The 12,349-nt window shown below is 42.8% G+C and overlaps 1 protein-coding gene across 4 annotated transcripts in view; it reads right to left on the bottom strand.

The window, feature by feature from the left end:
- Nucleotides 1-12,349, bottom strand: part of NBEA (neurobeachin) — a gene marked incomplete at both ends in the record, with an annotated part of 550,746 nt that overhangs the window by 491,091 nt on the left and 47,306 nt on the right. The window lies entirely within an intron of this gene.

The raw sequence follows: 12,349 nt of genomic DNA, 5'->3' as shown, positions 1-12,349 counted from the left end.
ACCTCTGCTTCAAGGTTTCTGTGTGTTAAACTCAAATTGTGCCTGACATACACCTAAACTCAAACCATGTTTTCTCTCTAAGAAGAAACAGAGATGAAAGCCACAATAATTATTACCATGATGAAAAAAAGTCACATAAATCAAACTCCACCATGGGATTTCCCCTTTCCTCTTATGAAGTGGAATATCTAGCAGAGTCTGACCCCTGTATTACAGAAGACAAAAGCAAGATAACTATTAGTTGTATTCTCTTGTAGCCATCCAACCCGCCCTTATGACATCCTTGCTTACGTTGGGATGACTCCAGCTTTTCCTCCAGGTTAATTTCAGGTAAGTCACTCTGACCAAAAGTAATAAATTTTCCCTGGGTAAGATTTCTACTCTCAAAGAAAGGAAAAAAGAGAAAAAAATTAGAAGATGCATGGTGAATGTTTCATGGGTTTTTTTTTTATAGTGAGATGCCAAGTCCTTATGCTGCCTTTTGCATATGCATCACTTTCTAGAAGTTTACTCAGCTAAAACTTTACCTATAGGTGTCATTCCAACTGTGATTTGACAGCATTTTTTTTCTCTCTACCTATGTATTTCATCCTTTTTTTGCTATATGCATTCTGACCTCGAAATTTCTGCCTGTTTAACTATTCTGCACAATTCCATACTGCCAGTTTACTGTAAAGTATCTGTAATCTGAAGAAACCAGACATGATTTCTATTTAGGAAGCCATTAACAGTGTAAACTAATTTACTACTATGCAAACAGAGGTATGTGAATGCATTTTCTTGCTATTAATGCAGCACTTTTTCCTGCAACAAAGTCATAAATCACAGAGAAGGTGATGGCACAAAGCAGAGCGCTGCAAACCTCAGCAGACCAGAACTCTCTTCATCCTTGCTCACACAGCTCTCCTCTCCTCCAGGTTGCTTCATGTTTGTTCAGTATCCTGTAATCCCCAGGATGTTAGCTGGAGCTATCATCTTTCCCCTACATCTAAGCGACACCAATAATCAAAGGGAATTCAGAGTGGCAAAAAGGATTAAGTTACTGCTTCAGTACTTCCTTCTTTCATTCCAGAAACAGTCAGAGGCCCAGGGTGGCTGGAATGATGATGCTTTGGTAGAGAACAGCACAGATTTCGGGATGATACTGATGCTGAAGCTGATGGTAATGACTAGGATGACTCCAGGATGAGGGGTGATTGCTCGTCAGCAGAGATCACAGCAAATTGCTGGCATGACACTGAGCAACATGCTTCTGGGGCTTAGCAATGCTTTCTTTTCTTCACCTAGAGTTTTGTACCAGAGAAAGGAGGAAACACCTGGAACTGAATGACCAGAATCACCAAGTCCAGAGACTCCATTTATATGTCATAATGACCTCACTAATTAAACCTGCCTTGTCTGGTAAACAGCATCACAGCACACAGTTAAACCAGCAACTTACATTTGCAAACCTGCATTGAACTGTTACTCATTTTAACCAAGCAGACTGGAGTTAGAGTATGGTCAGTTGATTCAGTTGGTATTTGGAAGCCCTTTGAATAATCAACATATTCAACAATGCATTGATATTAAATGTTAATTGCATTTGACATAAATAATGGTTTTCAGTTTTCACCCAAGGTAAAAGTGAATACTCAAAACTATGGCAGTACCAAAAGAGGAATCTTGGACTTTTAAACTCATATTTAAACATCTCTTTTTGTTCACTACAGTGTACAAACATTTCCTTCAAAATCTCAGTATGAGAAAGTGATTTCCTAAGGACAAGACTCAAACACGTGTCTACAAGAAGTACATAGACACCTCGTGAAGCGTATCAGGAGCTAAAAGTAAAATCATTAAATGTATTATTTAGTTTTGAAACCAAAACTATATATTACAGAATTTACTTAATTTAAATATGCTAATTTATGTCCCTATATATTAAACAAAATTTTTGTAGAAAAGATAACATATCCATCTATAACTTCCAAGGCAAACTTTCAAGTTTGTCTTTGCTTTGAATTCCAAATGCAGTTTCAAGTATTTCCCTGAACATTACACACTTTTCTGATTTCTAGATTAATGCCTAAAAATTTCCAGAAGCCATTTAAACTTGGGAAGACTCTGCCTATCTTTATTTGAGGAAAATTCTGGATCAGACTTTGACGAGTTAATCATTCATAACTTTTCTCTTGAGTTTTATTTTAGTTCCCAAGGAACTAAAGGGACTGTGTTGGCCAGTTCCTCATTCAGTTACTGGATATTTTTTCCCCCTGATAGGATGAGACCTTCCAAGAGTGATATAAATATGTCATTTAAGCATTTATTTCAACGTTGAAATAAACTAATGGCATTCTCCTTTGGCCAAAATCTCCACTTTCAGTTCCCAATTCCCAATAACATGTAGAACAAAGCCTGTACCCATTATTTGAACTACACTCACCTTTTTATTTATTTACTTCAGAACAAAAAACTGAGATTAAACCTCACCTGTTAAGATATATGAGAGTTTACTGTATTTCAGGAGCAAAACACATGACAGAAATTTACTTATTTCACTTAAAAGTCTTCAGCAGTTTCTCTTCCATTTACTAAATGATTAGTAATTTCATAGTCACTTGCTTTTCTTCATCTACCTAATCTAGCTAATCTAAGACTTCAATTCAAGTCTTCAATCAACTACGATAGCTGAACAACAAAATGAAGCTAAAGCAAGTTTAACTGCCTAGTATGTCTACTGTGGTCAATGTGAGAAGACACCAGGACTTCCAGGTTCAGTGAGATGCAACCAGAGTCAGTATTCTGCCATATAGACCATTTGTAAAATTTTGCATGCTCTTGAAGATTTTGTGCCTTGATGCAAATAATTTCTAGCTAATTACATAATACATTTGAAATGTGAATTCATGAAAATTCTCATAGAAGAGGGGGAAAAAATAACATCTTTGAGTACAAGGCAGTGATGTTCTGCTCATCACATCTGTTTTTTTAATTTCTTCATTTCATTGTGAAATTGGATTAAAAAAATACATTTCCATAGCCAGATGCAGTATAAATGCTGAAGTGAGATGCTTATTTGGCACAAGAAATGAAAGTTAAGGTCATCTCATGGCAATATAAGGAAACAAAAAAGCTCATAGCAACTGCACCAATAGCTGTTTTTTAAGCTGGTAGATCAAAGGATGAAACAATGATTCAATCATTAATATGAAACTGAAAAACTCCATGACTTGAAACTCCATTTTTAGATTTTATCTTCTTTAACAACATAATTTCCACCATGGACGCATTTCAGGAGAGGATATGGAAGGATTTTTCCCACTCAGTGGCGATGGTCAGTGTTAGCACTTTTAAATGCTAAGTCATTAGAAAGGTCCTCCCCAAGTTTTCTTCAGTAAGTAGGAGGCAGTTCAAAGACACACAGGACAAACTCAAAATTGACAAAGACTGCAGTCAGGAATTTGCCTTTATGAAGGACCTGGTTAAAAAAAAGAATAATCTCTACAATCATAGAATCACAGAATGGCATAGGTTGGAAGGGACCCCAAGGATCACAGAGCTCCAACCTCCCTGCCACAGGCAGGGACACCAACCTCCAGGCCTGGAGCTACACAAGGTTGCCCAGGGCCCCATCCAACCTGGCTTTGAACACCCCCAGGGACGGGGCATCCACCACCTCTCTGGGCAGCCTGTTCCAGCCCCTCACCACTCTCTCTGTAAAACACTTCCCCCTAAGATCTAATCTAAACCTTCCTTCCTTTAGCTTTAATCCATCCCCCTTGTCCTGCCAGTGTCTACCCTTTGAACAAATTGATTCCCCTCCTGTTTGTATGTTCCCTTCAGGCACTGGAAGGCTGCAATGAGGTCCCCCCGCAGCCTTCTCTTCTCCAGGCTGAACAAGCCCAGCTCCCCCAGCCTCTCTTCGTAGGGGAGCTGCTCCAGCCCTCTGATCATCCTTGTGGCTCCTCTGAACCCTCTCCAACAGTTCCACATCCTTCTTGTATTGGGAGCCCCAGCTCTGGACACAGGACTCCAGATGGGGCCTCCCGAGGGCAGAGCAGAGAGGGACAATCCCCTCCCTGTCCCTGCTGCCACCCCTCTGCTGATGGAGCCCAGGATCCCATTGGCCCTACGAGCTGCAAGAGCCACTGCTGGCTCATGTGAAGTTTCTCATCCACCAGAATCCCCAAGTCCTTCTCAGCAGGGCTGCTCTCCAGGAGCTCTTCTCCCAATATCAAAGCACAAGTAATTGTTGAGTCACGTCTCTAAAGAAAACACTAATAAATGCTACCTCTGATGTATGGAGATGATTAGTACAATTTACCTCCTCCTCCACAAGGTGCAGGTTGTGTTCAATTACAATCAGTGTACTTTATATACAGTTGCCTCTACGTTAAAGTTTCTGTCCTGCAAGCTTTGTATAGAGCCCCAGCACCTTGACAGGTCTTCCTCCTTTTCCCTCTCTCTCCAGATACCTACTATTTGTCCCTGAAGGAACTTCAATCAGGACAGCAGACAAAGCAGCAGCTTATACTTGCTTGGGACAGCACAAGCCTGTTTCTGAGAAGACCTACAGATGCTGTGCCCTGAAGGATCATTATCAAGACTCCCAGCAGAGTAAGATTCCCTGTATATAAAGCAGCACAGTAATTCCTCAAGTCACAGACAAGGATCAACCAGCAAACACTAACAGAATTTTCTGTTCCAACAAAAGGCTCCTTTCTACTGCTGTGAGTTGACTGCTGGCATTATGTGCTTAACAAACAGTTTGCTTTATGAAAAGACTTACAGAAGGAACTTAAACCACCAAAAAATGGTTAATTCATTAGAAAAATTATTCCTAGCCCTGTAGAGCCTGGCCTATATTTCAGAAAGAAGACAAAAGAAGAGAATGTCACAGGTCTGTGAGCCATTCGAGACTAAACCAAGTCAACAGCACGTATCTAAATTCAATTCCTCACATGAAGAACTGCCTGAATCCTTGAGGAAGTTGTTCTTTCTTTAAATAATGCATAATTCTTCAAGCTAAATTTTAAATTACATTTGAAATTGTTGCATAAGGTTTGATTTGAAGTAAATACACTGTAGTAATGCTATAATTACATAGTATACCTGAAGTTTTTAATAAATTTTACAACACAAAAGCCATTGGTTACCTGCCCAAGTCTTCTTGCTGAAGGACAAAACCACCCCTCAGGACAAAAGTCTCTTGTAAATAAAATAAAAACTTGGGAAATATCTAATTTTTGTCTATTAGTATCTTCACCTATATCATTATCAGGTCATTCAACCTTCTAAAATACAGAAAAGTAAACCCCACTTCCCTTTTTAGTCTATGAATACAAGTGAACAGGTGGATCTAGTTCTAATGTCATGAAGAAGAAACTCAGGCAACTTGTGGTCGACACCCCAGAAGGAAAGGAAGCCATCCAGAGGGATCTTGACAGGCTGGAAACATGGGCCTGGGGGAACCTAATGAGGTTCAACACTGCCAAGTGTCAGGTGTTGCACTTGGGCTGGAAGAATCCCAGACACAGATACAGACTGGGAGAAGAGCTCCTGGAGAGCAGCCCTGCTGAGAAGGACTTGGGGATTGTGGTGGATGAGAAGCTTGACATGAGCCAGCAGTGGCTCTTGCAGCTCACAAGGCCAATGGGATCCTGGGCTCCATCAGCAGAGGGGTGGCAGCAGGGACAGGGAGGGGATTGTCCCTCTCTGCTCTGCCCTCGGGAGGCCCCATCTGGAGTCCTGTGTCCAGAGCTGGGGCCCGCAATACAAGAAGGATGTGGAACTGTTGGAGAGGGTTCAGAGGAGCCACAAAGATGATTAGAGGGCTGGAGCACCTGCCCTACAAAGAGAGGCTGAGGGAACTGGGCTTGTTCAGCCTGGAGAAGAGAAGGCTGTGGGGGAACATCATTGCAGCCTTCCAGTACCTGAAGGGAACATACAAACAGGAGGGGAATCAACTTTTTAAAAGAGCAGATAATGGCAGGACAAGGGGGAATGGACTAAAGCTAAAGGAGGGAAGGTTTAGATTAGATCTTAGGGGGAAGTTTTTTACAGAGAGAGTAGTGAGGGGCTGGAACAGGCTGCCCAGAGAGGTGGTGGGTGCCCCATCCCTGGGGGTGTTCAAGGCCAGGTTGGCTGGGGCCCTGGGCAGCCTTGTGTAGCTCCAGGCCTGGAGGTTGGTGTCCCTGCCTGTGGCAGGGGGGTTGGGGCTCTATGATCCTTGGGGTCCCTTCCAACCCAGACCATTCTATGATTCTATGAACCTCCAACCTCCTGCACCATTTCCAAGGCTGGTTTAAATGCTAGTGTTGATTTTGAGGAACTGTAATCAGAACACCTAAAATTATACACATCTACCAACAAAAGAATTCTAAAATACGAGGCTTTTGATGCTCACTGACAGAAAGGCAGCATCCAGCTCAGCAGTGTGGCTTCATTTGGGGGCACATTAGAGCATATTAACAGCTACTGAGCACATGAACAGCTACTTAGCACTGAGCTTTCCTTTACAGAACACAGTTGAAAAAGCACAAAGTAGAAGATACAAATTAATATGATTCAGATATGCTGAAATACACATTTATTTCTCTAACAAACTGCTTTGATTTAAAATCAGATTATGACCTAATTTTAGAAAAGATGTACTTATCAGACTCACAAAGGCTTTAGAGACATAAGGTTACCCATCCCTTTGTGAAAATATCCAGAAATTAGCCCTATCAGCAAAGTATTCCCAATAATTAATCATTATCTTCAAATTGGCTCTAAATTCTCACATTAGACAATTAAAATAAAACCACAGTAACTTATTAAAAGCCATTAGGAGCTCCTGGACCATCAGAAACCCCTGTGATTTCTGTTTTAGGGTTGCAGTCAGCCTTAGTTCTGACAGCTAATTGTAAGCACTGATTTTTAGATGAGAGAAAAACTGTTCTACGCCTTCTCCAGATCTCTTGTGAGGAAAGGAAAGAAAAGTAAGGATCTAAAAGCTAGGGCCAAAAAAGAGCTTTTTGCCAGTAGCAATACTGGAGAACGCTGAAGTTCATTACATCTCTGACTCTGTGGATCTTTCCTCCACAGACACTACCAACCTCTTCTTATTTCTGCACTCAACCCTCCCAAAGGCTGAAGACAAACAAGTTATTTAAAGAGGGAAAGGACACTTTAAAATATTTAAGCAAAAAAAAATACTCTTTTGTTAGATGTAATTTTTCTGTTTGGGAAAACTGCTATAATGAGCATTTTATCCAACACTTCATGTGGTCTAGAAATCTTTGCTGTCTGTATTTTTTAAATTAAAAAGCTCACCTGAACTCCTCTTACTGAATGACATTTAAAAGATGTTAAATTACTATCCAGTTATCTGGAAGGAATGTGTAGTCAGTTCATAGTACAGGTTTAAGTAGGCAGATTGTTGACTGAAAGGAATAAAATTAAAAAAACCCCAAATCAAACCAGCAAAACAAAAAATACCCCAAACCAAACAAAGATCAAAACAAAGAACCAGTACAAAAGGGTGCATTCCTACAACTGGGAGGGGCATCCAGGTGGGAAAAGGATATTTGCAACAAGCAATAACTACTCTTACAATTTGTAATATACAGACAGGACAACTATGGTAAGCCAATATTTTAACACCACCAATTAAATGTGATGTCTCAATAAAAAGCAACCCAAAACTTGTCCCTTAGTTTATATTTTCCCTCACAAAGCTGACTTTCCCATCTGATTTCAACTAACAAGGGCACTCTTGCCTACTCTGAAAGAATTACAATTGCTTCACAACAAGATAGTTCAATATCTAGTTCAACCTGTGCCCATTGTATATCATTGTACCCATCATTGTACCCATCATTGCTCTGGGAAAATGGTTGATTGGAAGCCCCTTCTGCTTCTGAGATCTTTTAAGGCAATATCTTTTCAGCATGAGAGTGATTCACTAACCAAAAAGGATCCACTTTGCCCTACATAACTCTGTGAGCCTCTGCAGACGTCCTTTATGTGGACATCCTGCTTTCTCTGGAGTACATGTAGCCTGTGGAAATAAACCTTTGGATACACACACATCTATATTTCCAAAGCAAATTCTAGACCTGCTACTAAGTCAAAGCAAAGACTCTTGGGGGAGACTGGCTGGAGAGCTGTCAGGAAGAGAAGGATCTGGAAGTGTTGGGTGACTGCAGGCTGAATAGGAGCCAGCAGTGTGCCCAGGCAGCCAAGAAGGCCAATGGCATCTTGGCTTGTATCAAAACCAGTGTGGCCAGTAGGTCTAGGGAGGTAATTGTGCCCCTGTACTGGGCACTGGTGAGGCCACACCTCGAGTGCTGTGTCGAGTTCTGGGCTCCTCACCATCAGAAGGACATTGAGGTCCTGGAGCGAGTGCAGAGAAGGGCAACCAGGCTGGGGAAGGGGCTGGAGGGCAAATCCTCTGAGGAGCAGCTGAGGGAGCTGGGGGTGTTTAGCTTGGAGAAGAGGAGGCTGAGGGGAGACCTTCTCCCCACCTACAACTACCTGAAGGGAGGTTGTAGAGAGGTGGGCGATGGTCTCTTCAGCCAGGGGACAGGAGATGGGACAAGGGGCAATGGCATGAAGCTGTGCCAGGGCAGGGACAGATTGGACATTAGAAACAAATGTTTTCCTGACAGAGTTGTCAGGGCCTGGAACAGGCTGCCCAGGGAGGGGGTTGAGTCACCTTCCCTGGATGTGTTCAAGGAAAGGGTAGCTGAGGTACTTAGGGATCTCGTTTAGCTTAGGATGGGAATGGTTGGACTGGATGATCTTCAAAGGTCCTTTCCAACCTTGTGATTCTGTGATTCAAAGATGTAAATACTTAAGATACAAGATCAGAACAAAGCTTTCAAGCATAATTACCTTCAAATACTCTTTTTTCTACCATGAGTGAAGGCCTTTATTTCTGTAAATAGTCCTACTGGTGAAGCAGACTAGTCTTTTTGATAGTTCTCAACATAACACTCATGACAAAATGAACAACATTCGGAGTATGTTTTAGTATTGTGATTCTTATGAAGGATTTGATTAAGAAAATATGTATCAGGGCATTCAAGAGCTCCAGGATTGCAGAGATCTAGATATTATGCAAGATTTTTATAAAACCAGAAATGCTGGAACAGAAAGAGAACAGAGCTCTACTGTAACCAGACTGAAATTTCCACAGAGAAGAAATCTGCTAATAAGTATGTACCAGTTCAGTATACAAAATAGGGATTAACCTATTTTCCTCCATGTACCATCTGGATGCTAAGCAAATGAAAAAAAAAAAAGTCTCATTTCACCTGCTACAAAATTTAGACACTTAATCACATCGTGCTAAGATCCACATTGGATATGGTGAACTTCATAGCCCATCGTACTAAAACTCACAGCTATTCCTGCATGTTCCATGTTCCCAGATACTAATCTGAATTCCCTGCTTTGCTGAGAAGGTGATGGGATTGCAGGAGTTAAAACCTGAAACAGATTCACTGTTTTTGTTGCAGAAACAGAGAAAAGAATCAAGAAATGGATTGTGCTGGTTTACAGCACTTTTTTAGGATGTTCAGGTTGTAGCTAACATGAAGCTTCATAGGGTAAGTGGCCCAAATCCCAATGCATGTTTCAATAGACTATGAAGTGTAAGTGACACCAGCAGGGACAGGGACGGGATTGTCCCTCTCTGCTCTGCCCTTGTGAGGCCCCATCTGGAGTCCTGTGTCCAGGGCTGGGGCCCCAATACAAGAAAGATGTGGAACTGTTGGAGAGGGGTCAGAGGAGCCACAAGGATGATCGGAGGGCTGGAGCACCTGCCCTACAAAGAGAGGCTGAGGGAACTGGGCTTGTTCAGCCTGGAGAAGAGAAGGCTGTGGGGGGACCTCATTGCAGCCTTCCAGTCCCTGAAGGGAACATACAAACAGGAGGGGAATCAACTTGTTCAAAGGGTAGACACTGGCAGGACAAGGGGGATGGATTAAAACTAAAGGAGGGAAGGTTTAGATTAGATCTTAGGGGGAAGTTATTTACAGAGAGAGTGGTGAGGGGCTGGAACAGGCTGCCCAGAGAGGGGGTGGGTGCCCCGTCCCTGGGGGTGTTCAAGGCCAGGTTGGATGGGGCCCTGGGCAGCCTTGTGTAGCTCCAGGCCTGGAGGTTGGTGTCCCTGCCTGTGTCAGGGGGGTTGGAGCTCTATGATCCTTGGGGTCCCTTCCAACCCAGACCATTCTATGATTCTACGATAAGTCTTACAATATCTTTTAAAATAATCACCAAAGACTTCTGCTAGTTTTGTAGAATGATTTGTGTTGATCTGCAAGTGCCAGGAGAGAATTTAAAAGCAGCACTCCAGTTTTGCACAAGCACTGCTACCAGAAAAAAACAAGACTGGTAGTAAGCAGTTCTCCTCCACATAACATACACCAACCACTAAAGCACTTCTCCTTCAAAAAGAAATGGATGATTTTCACTGTCAACAAAGATGACCTCATAGCCACAAAAGACATTACCTCTGCTAAAACCTTTGAGGTGCACACAAGACCATGTGAGCACTTATAACACCTTTGATGTTGAATTAGGAATTCAAGAACTTTCCCAGCAGGACTTAGGTTTATTTAATGTCCATTTTATACCAGAAAATGAGGAATACAACTGGTACAGCGAAGTGGAGTCTGTTAGCCATGATTTGAAAGATACTCTTTAAGAAACCCCTGAACAAATACGTTATTCAGGTGATAAACAAGCTGCACAATCTTGCCAGTTTTTGTACAGAAACAATCTCTGACAGCCAAAAGCCTATCACAGTTGACAAGTTTATGAAGCAAGGAGGTGCTATCAGTTAAAAAGCTTTCTAGCAGATTAAAACTGTTCTAAACTGCTGTGTTTACCTGATTGCTCTTGTGGTTATGGCCTATGTTATGATATAGGTAAAATCACAGGCTGGTTTGGGTTGGAAAGGACCTTCAAAGATCATAGAATCACAGAATCATAGGGGTTGAAAGGGACCTGGAGAGATCATGGGGTCCAACCCCCCTGCCAAAGCAGCTCCCCAGCTCATATTGCACAGACAGGCGTCCAGACGGGGCTGGAATCTCTCCAGAGATGGAGACTCCACCACCTCCCTGGGCAGCCTGTCCCAGGGCTCTGGCACCCTCACTGGGGAAAAGTTCTTCCCCATGTTGCTGTGGAACTTCCTGTGCTCCGACTTGCAGCCATTGCCCCTTGTCCTGTCTCCACAGAGCACTGAAAAGGGGCCAGGATCATCTAGTTCCAACCCCCCTGACATGGGCAGGGACATTAGATCAGGGTGCCCAAAGCCCCATCCAGCCTGGCCTTGACCACTGCCAGGGAGGGGGCAGCCACAGCTTCTCTGGGCAGCCTGTGCCAGTGCTTCACTGCCCTCATTCTTGCTAATATCTAATCTAAACCTACCCTCCTGCAGTTTAAACCCATTACCCCTTGTCCTATCACTACAGTCCCTGCCCAGTTTTCCTGTAGGCACCTTTCAGGCCCTGGAAGGCTGCTGTAAAGTCTCAGCCTTCTTTTCTCCAGGCTGAAGAAGCCCAACTCCCTCAGCCTGTGTTCACAGGAGAGGAGCTGCAGCCCCCTGATGATCTTCATAGCCCTCACCTGGACTTATTCCAAGAGCTCCATGTCTGCCTTGTACTCAGGACCCCAGAACTAGATGCAGTACTCCAGGTGAGGGTCTCACTACAGCAGAGGGGCAGAATCACCTCCCTGGTCACACTTCTGATGCAGCCCAGGATATGGTTGGCTTTCTGGCCAACAAGTATGGACTGCTGGGTCATGTTGACCTCATCAACCAACACCCCCTAAGTCCTTCTCAGGTCTGTTCTCAATCCAGTCTCCATCCAGCCTTTAGTTGTGCTTAGGATTATGCTGACCCATGTGTAGGACCTTGCACTTGCTAAACTTCAAGCAGTTCACAGGGGCCCACCTCTCCAAAGAGTCCCCAGATAGGTCTCCTGAGCAGTGTTCCTTAAAGAAAATATGTCCCATCTTCATATCCTCATTAACTGAGGTGCTATACCAAGTCAGAAGTTCTGAAATACTTTAGTGAGCTAACTGCACATCCACTGAGGCACTGATCAATGCCCAGCTATAATGATTCAGGCACATGATCTGCAGGAAAGATGCAAATACCCACACAGCTCCTTTACAGGGAACTACAGTCCAGAAAGACATGGAAATCTGTGCAAAAGAGTAATCAAAAGGCATGAAGAAAAAATAAAGCTTGATTGAATATAACTTGATACCCCTTTTAAGCCTTCTTTGGAAATAAACAGTAATTGAGCACCCAGATGACAGAAAATACAGACTTCCATGACCAGAAGCACTCTATGGTAATAGAGGA

The sequence above is a fragment of the Gallinula chloropus genome, assembly GCF_964237585.1.
Source record: "Gallinula chloropus genome assembly, chromosome: 1".
Classification (NCBI taxonomy): Eukaryota; Metazoa; Chordata; class Aves; order Gruiformes; family Rallidae; genus Gallinula; species Gallinula chloropus.
This window is presented reverse-complemented; position numbering and strand designations above follow the sequence as displayed.